The sequence below is a fragment of the Sus scrofa genome, chromosome 7, assembly GCF_000003025.6.
Source record: "Sus scrofa isolate TJ Tabasco breed Duroc chromosome 7, Sscrofa11.1, whole genome shotgun sequence".
In the NCBI taxonomy this organism is placed as follows: domain Eukaryota; kingdom Metazoa; phylum Chordata; class Mammalia; order Artiodactyla; family Suidae; genus Sus; species Sus scrofa.
Window position 1 is genome coordinate 93,787,494 of NC_010449.5, and position 10,613 is coordinate 93,798,106.

A 10,613-nucleotide genomic window follows, 5' to 3' on the forward strand; every position below is an offset into this window, starting at 1 on the left:
CAAAGGCTTTCTCATTCACATGATCTCATTTAATCCTTGTGAGGATGTTCATACTGATGAAGAAACTGAAGCTCACGTAACTGCCTCAAGTTTCCATGCCAAGAAACGATGGAGCCAGAACCAAGCCTTCGGCCAGGCCTGAAAAAGTGTCATGTCAAGGAAAGACCAAGAGACAACACCCCCTGCCCTGAAAGGAAATCAGGGTTGGGGAGGGGCCCATTCCCAATTCCCCTCCCTTCCCTATTCCCCAGAGAAAACCACCTGAGCTCTATCTTTGGAGTTATCCACAGAGAGAAGGCTGACCTCCCTCTGCCCTGTTGCCTACCCATGAAGGGGAAGCTGGTGATTGGCTGCCTTTAGGGACCTTTTCCTCCCAGGAGCTTGATTTATTGTAATGCCATTAAATATCTCTCAATTTTTCTATGTTAAAATATGGAAGGAAAGCATACCATTGCCAGAACAAAGAACAAATGGCCTCAGGGAAGCCCTCGAAGCTCTCTTCCTGAGACCCGGCAGGGGGATCCCCGTGTACCATCATCTCCAGGGGGGGTGCAGGCCCTCCTTTCACAACAGGGAGCTAGGAGCAGGCACCCAAGATTCCCAGATTCACAGCAGGTCCAGCTGCTGTCTTGACAGTTTTGTTCTCTCCTCCCTCCTCTAATGATTCCTCTTGGAAGTTGCCATCCCCCACCTCTGCCATTAGTTCCTTCTGAGAGGCTGCAAGGCGCAGACTCAGGCTGATCCTTCCTGTCTTCTAGGGGCGAGTGTACAGTGGTATGGTAGGGGGTGGACAGAGCCTCTGCAGAGCCACTGGGTAGAGGGGTTCCACGCAGACTCTCAACATGAGAGTCTCCAAATACATGGTTCCTGGATGGAAAAGCAGAAGTACAGAAATTGAGACAGAACTGGCTGGAGCATTTGGAGACCGAACCTACTGGTCATTCTGAGAACGCCCCAGAGTGTTGCAGTGGGAAGTGCCTCCACACAGCAGTGCTAACTTCAGGCCACCAGGGCCCTCAACCGGCTCAGGATGCCTTGTAGACCTGATATCCAGGTAGTTGGGTTGACTGCTCCATTGACCTCTAGAGACCCAGTGTGAAAATAGACATACTGGGGGCTTCAAATGGCAGCTGGAAGTTTCTGAAATAAAAGATGCGGTCAGCAGGAAAAATATTCTTAGTAGGAGGCAATCTATATAGGCTGTGGAACGAGACCCACAGAATATAGAATTGTCAGGTCAAGGAGTAGCTTAAAAATCAATACATCCAACGTAACTTCTTCTTTAAGAATAAGGAATGAGAGGCCCAGAGAGCAGAAGTGGGCCTTGCCTAAAGTTGTCAGAAGTGATAATAACTAAAATACCGTGTTCTTACCATCAGTTTGGTGCATCTTCTGTGATACCTGTTGCCTACTCCTGGTCTGATTTTTAATTTCACCACTGGCTTCTTTTATAATAAATGGTAGACTTCCTTTCTTGACCTTGTTTCACCCGCCTCGAAAGCAAGGTAGGTTATTCATTTATTCACTTCTCTACTTTTCATTGAACACCCACTGTATTTCAGGCATCATGCAATAAGAGTGAGAGAGAGAAAAAGAACTTTCTTGTAGATATGACCCAATATTACCACATCTGAATACACCTGATTCTAGAAGTTTAGCCTTTATTTTCTCTCCACATTATAAAAAATATACAAACACATGTGATTCTTCTTATCTAGGTGTCTTGTTCTATAGTGTATGTGGATCTAAATATGGATACACAGACAGAAGTAAATAAATAAATGTGCATTTCAATAAGTAGAAGAGCATCATGAAAAACAGATGCTGTGTTATCAAAATTCAAAATAAGAGACTGTGTCTCCCCGAAGCCTTCACATCAGTAAGAGGAGGTAAGAGTTCCCGTCATGGCTCAGCAGAAACAAATCCAACTAGCATCCATGAGGACGAGGGTTGATCCCTGGCCTTGCTGAACAGGTTAAGGTGTAGGTTGCAGAAGCGGCTTGGATCCTGTGTGGCTGTGGCTGTGGCCAGCAGCAATAGCTCCAATTAGACCCCTGGCCTGGGAACCTCCATATGCTGTGGGGTGCAGTCCTAAAAAGACCAAAGAAAGAAAGAAAAAAAGAAAGAAAGAAAGAGAGAGAAAGAAAGAAAGAAAGATGAGGTAGTTGAACCAAACACTGAGGAACAGTTAGGATTCTTTATTTTATTTAATTTTTTTACTGCCACACCTGTGGCATATGGGAGTTCCTGAGCTAGGAGTCAAGTCAGAGCTGTAGCTGCCAGCTTACAGCCATAGCAACTCGGGATCAATCTGCATCTGAGACCTACACCACAGCTCACAGCAACACCAGATCCTTAAACCACTGAGTGGGGCCAGGGATTGAACCTGTGTCTTTGTGTATACAAATTGGGTTTGTAACCAGCTGAGCCACAACAGGAACTCCCAAAGAACAGGTGGGATTCTTAGTGAAAGGTAAACCGTGAAGAAAGGGCCAGAAGAAGAAAGGACAAGTTTGCTTAGGTGCCTACATGGGAACTGTAAAAAGTGAGGCCAGCAGTGGGGAGTGGTGAACCAGGTCGGGGAGGGCCTTGAATACCTACCAGGAGTTGGACTGCTGCAAAAAATGGGAGGCCCTTCAAGGGTTTTTGTGTAGGAAAAGGACAAGCCTAGAATGGTGTTTTAGGAGGGGACTCTCATTAACAGTCGCCAAAATGAATTGAAGGAGGGGGAGAATGAAATTGGGGAGATGTTAGAAAGCTATTTTTTAATAGTATCATAGTAGTGGTAACTACTTCATACAAGTGTGGTAAAGACTGATGGTAAAACCAGCCTCAGGCGCTTTGTAGTGGAGCAGCTGAGTCTGTTGTGAACACACAAATGCTGGCTGCTATAATACTAATTATTATTATTATGCAAGAGGTTATCAAATCTGTACTTAGGTAGTGGTAGGAGGAATAGAAAAGAATGGACTTAACAGACATTAGCAATACAACAGTCCCTCTTTATCCAAGTAGGATAATTTCCAAGACCCCCCGTGAATGCGTGAAACTGCAGATAGTACCAAACCCTAGAAACACTATGATTTTTCCTGTATATACATAATTATGACATAGTTAAATTTACAAATTAAGTACACTGAGACAAACAATAACTAATAATAAAATAAAACAATTATAACAATACACTATTACAATACACTATAATAAAGTATAATAAATGTGGTCATTCACTGGCTCTCTCTCACTGTACAAATCTCATGCCTTTTCCACCTTAACAAAGCACTTCATCACTCACAGTGGCTGTAACTTTTGCAGTCTGAGGTGCGACAGCAGAACTAGCACAGATTTCTTTTTTCTTCACAATTTCATGGATAGGAGATTCACTCTTACTGTATCTCTTAGCAATACAACAGTCCCTCTTTATCAGCACGCATATCTTTCTTTCCTTATTAAGTAGTGAACTTTCAGTTTTCCACTTAAAGCAAGCACTTTAGGCTTCTCTGTGGCAGATGTGAATTGCCAACATCACCATTCTTGTGCCTGGGGGCCATTAGTGAGTAAAATAAGGGTCACTCGAACCTGACACTGCAGTTCCAAGACAGTCAATCTGATAACAGAGCTGGCTACAAAGTAACCAAAGGGAAGGGATACGCTGGAAAAGGGATGGTTCACATCTGGGGCAGGATGGCCGGGGATCACCCAAGATTCCATCACTCAAAACAGTGCACAGTTCAAAACTTATGAATTGTTTATATTTCTGGAATTTTCCATTTACTATTTCAGACCACGGTTGACCATGAGTAACTGAAACCACGGGAAGTGACACCGTGGGTAAGGGAGGGCTACTGTACTCAGAGAACAAGGGGACAGAGTCGGAGGTAAACTTGGGCACTTTGAGCCAGGGCGACCAGAAGTGGCTGGGAACAAGCCACCGGGCTTGGGTAGCTAGAGTCCTGGACTTGGAACTGTCCACACTGGAGTAGCAGCACAAACCCCTGAAGGAGACCGCTGAGGGATGAGGTAGAAGGGGGAAAAGAAGGGAGAAGAGGGTCTTGGAGAGGAAGTGAAAAGGGGACCACCAAGAGAACTGATGGGGCCTGGAGAGTTGAGTGTGATGAAGCCAAGAGGGGAAGTTTCAAGGAGCTAATGGGCAGTCCTACCTGATGGGGGTGGAGAAAGAGAGAAGCAGTATCAGCATTAAGTTATGTGGGGGGAATGAGAAGTCCTTGGTGGGTGATTGTTGAGTAGAAGGCAGAGAAAAGTGAGAAAGCAAGGGACTAAACAAATGAGTGAGTGAGGAGGAAACAGAGACAGAGAGAGATTCTAAAAGATCAAGAGTCTGTGGAAAGCAAGATGGGAAGAGAAAATGCCGGGGTGGGAAGGAACTGAACAAGTGATGCTCTCGTCAGGCGGGGGGTTGTTGCGCATGCTTGCAATTAAAGGGAGGGGATGAAATGCTGAAAAAGAGAGAACCCAGGGCCAAATTGATGAAGGCAGGGCAGGAAAGACACGGTGCAGAAGGCGAAGGAGAGCTTTTTTTTTTTTTTTTTTTTTTTTTTTTTTTTTTTTGCTGTGAGACTCGCAACAAGCAAGGATGAGGAGCACAGCTGGGAGATCTAGGGAGCAAAGCAAGAGTGTTGACCAAGTTCACACTGTTTGGCTTCATCCTCTAGGATGAACAAAGCTGTGCGTGACTTGGAGGTCCTTTCCCCTCAAGTGATTTAGAAATTGCCACGTGGAAGCCAGGGCAGGAATACAGTTTCCAGTCCCACTTCCGGATACAGTTCCCCAATGACCCAGTGTTCCTCTATACAACCAGGAAAACATCAGTCCAAAGGTGAAGTAGTTATGAGCTACCTGGCCCATAACAAGAGCTGTTTTCTTAGTAGATGTGACCCTGTGTATCACACCTGAGTACGGTTGAGTCTGGAATTAGCCTTTACTCCCTCTCCCTATTCTAAAACACATACATATACCAACATGTGGGATTCTTCTTATCTAGGTGTCTTGTTTTATGTGTCTAAATATGGATCTAAATATGGATCTAGGAGTTCCCATCCTGGCACAGCGGAAACAAATCCGACTGGAAACCAGGGGGTTGCAGGTTCCATCTCTGGCCTCGCTCAGTGGGTTAAGGATCTGGCGTTGCCCTGAACTGTGGTGTAGGTTGCAGAAGCGGCTCGGATCCAGTGCTGCTGTGGCTATGGCATAGGCCGGCAGCTGTAGCTCCAATTAGACCCCTATCCTGGGAATGTCCACATGGTGGCGGCGGGGGGGTGGGGGTGGGGGGGCGCCTCTAAAAAGACAAAAGACAAAAATAAATAAATAAATAACGATCTAAAAGCTTCTTACCCTTTCAGGCTCCTAATTGGGACTTTTCTCACCCCCTAGAGACCTCAGATCTTTTGGAGTTCGCCTTGCTGGGCAGCTCAGTTAGCCGGGGAAATGTGTCTTTTTTTTTCTTTTTTCTTTTTTTTCTTTTTGCCTTTTCGAGGGCCGCTTCCCACGGCATATGGAAGTTCCCAGGCCAGGGGTCTAATCGGGTTTCTACAGCCACCCCCTAATTCCCTGCCTCTCTCTCTCCCTACAGTCCAGTCTCAACACACTACCCAAAACTGCAAATCTGACCAGTACTGAAAACCTTCCTCAGCCCCCACCAGAAACTCAGTGCAAATCCTTAGCATGGAGCACAAACTCTTCAAGATCTGGCCCCCAGAGCTTCTCCAAACTCAGCTCCCCAAATTTTACACTCTGGCTTCAGTCATTTGGAAGCGCTCTTATCCACCTTAGGTCTTTTGTATACTGACTCCTTCACTCATAGCACTTTCTCTCCTGCTTCTCCCCTCTCTGCTTTCACCAAAGCCAACTCTTACTCATCCTTGCTTTCTGGGATTCGCTGTCCCTAGAAGTTCTCCTTAACCCCCTACAGTGATGTGATCTTCCTATACGTTTCCATTGCACTTGGGATTTATCCTCCACCACAAGGTATCACTTTATTTGGTTATTGCCCATTCATTAGTTGGTTACCCCTCTGGAATTTATGAGGAAAGGGACCAGGCTATTTTATTTGCCTCATACCCAGCAAATGCCTGGCAGAATAGGTTGTTGTTGAATATTTATTGAATAAAAAAACTGAATGAATAAATGAATCCTTTTTCTTTTGGAGTCAAACATATTCCTGAACTGCAGCAAACATTTGAACTTCCGAGCAAAGCAACCAGGCTTGAGCGCAAAGGAAGTTATTCTCTTTTCTTATCGGACCTCGGGAGCTTGAAGAAAAGCCAAGATGTGTGACACATCCCCCAAATCCAGATTGTGGCCAGCGACTGGACCACGCTGGCTGGGGAACAATGCCCACAATGACTACCCACGGACAATACCAGCAACTATACCAGAGACTGTACAAGGGAACGCCTTGCACAGGGACAGGGCAGGGCTTGGGCAAGAGGGACACTCTTTTGGTTTTGGGGTCCTAGCCCAGGGAGAAGCCCAGGGGAATGGCACTTTTTTTTTTTTTTTTTTTTTTTTACAAAGTCAGTCTGATAATCCTATTCTTCTTTCTCTGGGATGCAGTGCAACAGAGGCCAAAGTGGACATCAGAGAAGCAGAAGCAGAGAGGAGAAGGACCTTTTCCTCCAAGTCCATTCATTCAACCAGCATTGACTGAGTGCCCCCCTTCTGCCAGACACAGTGCTAGGCCCTGGGGATACACTGTGAATAAACAACAGCCTTCTTTCCTCCCTTCACCCAGCTTACTGTCAAGAGGCATGACTGGCATTACTCAATCACATAAATAATTTTAATGTGCATATCTTTAAAGTACTTTAAAATAATAGGTTCAAGTTAGAAGTGTATGAATAAGGAGGTCTGGCCTCATCTGGGAAGGGTCTGGCCTCATCTGGGAAGGTATGGAAGGCTTCTTTGTGAAAGTCACCAAGGAACTAAGAGCTGAAAGATGAATAGGAGCACATTAGGCAAGGATGGAGTTGGAGTTTAGGGTGTTGCAAAAGCAATAAAGCATTCCAGGGGGAGGAGACTGAGTGAACAGCCTTCCCATCTTCCTTAAGTTCCAGAACCACTTCAAGCAAGTTCAGTTCTGTAGGTCCCACCTGCTTCTCCTCAACCTTATCTCTATGTTTTAGTTAAAGGAAAAGGAGGCTGTGCAGTGATCTTGCGGGGGGGGGAGAGAAATACAGGTAGGAATTGCGGGCTGCAGTGAGGGACTGGGGCCCCCATACCTAATCACCCCAAGCTGCCACCATCAGCCACTCTCACATGGAGAGCTGCCAGGCACGAAGGGGCAGGTTCCTCCGAAACTTGGATTCTGCAAGGCTGGCACAAAGACAGGCCCACAGGAAGCTAGGCATCCATATGGAGTGAGCTGATCCCCCTATGTCAGGGAGAGCAGGGTGTAGCAGCTATATTTGAAAATCGAGGTAAACAAGAGCTCAGCTCAAGTGGATGGGGCACAACAGCTGCAGAAGATTAATCACACACGGCTGCGAGTCACCAGGTCGCCCGAGGCCCAGAGGCTTCCCTTTCGGTGCCCCACCAGCAGGCCGGATGTTTGCCTGTCACGTACCCACAACTCCCTTTGGGGTGTTTCTCTGCCACCCAAGAGCTTGGAGCCTTGCTCCCAGCTGCAGCCTGCCTTTCTGATAAACTAGCCCCAACTTCAGCCTTTCTGCCCAGGAGGCCAAACCACCAAACGTTCAGTGTTTGTTTTTCAATCACCAGGAAACAGAGACCCAGAGACAGAGACAGAGAGACAGAGACAGAAACAGAGAGGCGGCAGGCAGGCGGGCTGGCATGGAGCGGGTAAATTTATGGCACTGCATTAAAGGCGATTGTTCTATTTAACCACCGTCCCCGCCCCCGCCCCCCACCCCTACCCTACACACCCTCCACGGTTAAAAATAAAACACTATGAATAAAGAAGAAAAACAGCTTTTTACACCTGGAACAAATCGCTTTCTTCATCTCTCCCAGTGGCTCAGGTCCTGGGGCAGGTCAGGCAGGGTCTGCGGGAGCAGGCTAGCTCCTCTGAATGAGGGCCTGTGGCTGTGGCGGTGGTGGTGGTGGTGGTGGTGGTGGTGAGTGGTGTGTGGGCAGGGTGGTGGTGGTAGGGGGGAGGTAGTTACACACTTCACCTCTCTCCACCTGGCCCCATAACGCCCAGAACACCGAGGAGAGGAGAACACAGGATGGGAGAAACCCTCCTTCTCCCCGCCCCCTTGGCTGCCGCCAGCGGGTGCGCTGGGGCTGCGGTTCCCGACCCGCGGCGGTGGAGTCCCGAGGTTGGGGTGCGCGCGTGCGTGTATACACGCAGGCGCGCGCCGAGTAGGTAACGCGCTCCCCTCCTAGCCCCCAAACCCGGCGGGCACTCACAGCCCCAGAAGCGCAACACGCCCTGGCACAGCCAGCACACACATGCACACATGCATCCAGCACGCAACACGGCACTCAGCCTCTCCAGTGCGCACCCGCCAGTAACCCAGCAAACCAGACACCCGACAGCACACACAAGCTCAATCACCTCCTTTCTGCGATAACTCCCCGTTTCCCCCACCCCGTAGCCACTAACGCTGCCAGAAGGCCGCCCCCCACCCCCTTCCCGGCACTGTATGCAACCGAGTACACTTTCCAAGGCACCCTCCCCCCACCTCTTATGACACTAAACCCACAAGAAGATAGTTCATATGAATGATCTTGAGAAAGAACTTAATTAACACCATGACTGACAAGCAGGAACCCTCACGGGGACACCCCTACCCACCCCCCAACCCCTGCCTCCCTGGCCTCGGCTGCCCGCTAAGGGGGAAGGGCTGGAGGCTCACCCAATTACTCACCGTTTCCTCTCAGTCTCGAGCGCGGTGGGCAAATGAGGGGGTGAGGAAGATGCGCGATGCCCCCGCCGCCGGGCTCCTCACCGGCCGCAGCGGTTCATCGCCCCCGCGGGCTGCCCGCCGGCCGCAGCGGCGTCCGGGGCATGTCAGTCCGCCGCCGCCGCCCGCCGGCCGGGCTCGTGGGCTCGCAGCTTTCAGGGAGCTGCGGGGCAGCGCATCCGGAGCGTGAGGGCTGGGGCAGAGCAGGGGGTCTGGGGAAGGGTCCTTGGATTCAAGGATCAGGAAGAACACCTCTGAAGACCCCCCGGGAAACCCAGACCGGGGTCGCGGGCTCGGGACTAAGCCCTGGAGAGGCCCGGAGTCCCGGCCGCCGGCAGCGAGGGCGGGGGGGCGAGGGGATCCCTGCCGGGAGGGGCAGCAAGGCTAGCAGCCCGGCGCGCCCTGGCGGCTCCGAGGGACCCCGGCTTGCAGTCGCGTCGCCGGGGCTTTCCCGGGGCTGGGAGCGCGCCGGCCCTCCGCCTCTCACGCCGTCACCGCGGGAGACGTCTCGGCCTCGCCGCGCGCGGAGGGGACGCGCGGAGGGGATGGTTTCTGGGCGAGCCGCGAGCTTTGCCCATTAAGCTGCAGCGAGAAGCCAAATCAAAAAGCCAATCTCCAAGCCTCCAAACCCAACGTCACCCTATCAGCTGGGAGGGAGAGAGCCGCACGGAATGACAAGCCGCGCATATTTATCCTCGCGCGCCGATGGGGGTAATTTTCTGAGAGCTTCCCGACCAACAGCGGGGAAGCCGAGCCGGTATCTCGCGTCCAGAGAGCCCCCAGGACCGAATGCGGACGGAACCCCTAGACCACAGCCACCCACCCAATCGTTGGATCCCGGTGCCCGGCGCCTCCCGACCGGCGGCAGTTCCGAGACGGCGGAGCGTCCTGACCTGGATTCCGCGGCGTCCAGAGCTCCGGGCAGCGGCGGGGAGGGCGGGCAGGAGGGCGCTCAGCACCGGCTTTCCCCTTGTCCTCAGGAGACGCCGCCTGCAATTCCGAAATTAAGTCTCCACCAAACACATCTGTGGTTTTTAAATATAGCAGGGGACGATTACCCAGGCAGGGTCCACCCAGGCCTAGGGGAGGGGTTGAGGGGGGATGGAGGTAGGCACTGGAGGGAAAATAAAACTCCTTTCCCCCCACCCCTTCTTCTTCTTCTCCTCCTTTTTTTTTTTTTTTTTTCCTTCTGTTCTTGGTGCAGAACTCTGTCATTTTCTCAACCCAAATCAAACAACAGCTTGTGACAGGCGCTTGAGCGAGCGCTGGTATGTTGGCTTTGGGGTTTTTAAGGCTAAAAATAAGAGGGGGGCTGTCTCTCAAATTGCTGCTTATGCTAGGCCTGGAGTCTAGAAGAGAGATGGTCCTTTGATGCAGCAATAGAACCAGGGTTTGGGGCTTGGCTCATGCAAAGTGTACACATGCAGCCTTAAATCAGATGCCCCTAATTACTGCTATATTTGTCAGGCTTGGTTCTGGAGGCATGAGGGGTGTGCAGGCCTCTCCTAAGAACGGGGTTACACACCCCTAGTTTGTGGATGGCGTTAGGCAGATGTAAGATGGGCATGGTGGCCAGCCCTTTGTAGAGACACCTGTGCAGCTTCTGGGATAGAATATAAAGGTAAGGCAGTCGTTCCTCTCAGGGCTCTGCTGTTTGATGCCAAGTATGATGGGCCAACCAGTGAGAAGAACACTTAGCAAGTCTCAGCACCCCCTTTAGGCCAAGCA

General features: G+C 50.3%; 1 protein-coding gene across 9 annotated transcripts in view; it reads right to left on the reverse strand.

Annotated features, from left to right (window-relative positions):
• The window catches only part of SLC8A3 (solute carrier family 8 member A3), a 153,875-nt gene extending 143,885 nt beyond the window's left edge, over positions 1-9,990 (reverse strand). For 2 of the 9 annotated variants that reach the window (XM_013989130.2, XM_013989125.2), the window contains exon 1: positions 8,850-9,195. The gene's annotated coding sequence lies outside the window, so the exon portion shown is untranslated. Of the gene's footprint in view, positions 1-7,957; positions 8,501-8,849; positions 9,433-9,778 lie in introns of those variants that run through there. The other 7 variants (XM_013989127.2, XM_021099412.1, XM_005656358.3 and 4 more) reach the window with 7 other exon arrangements.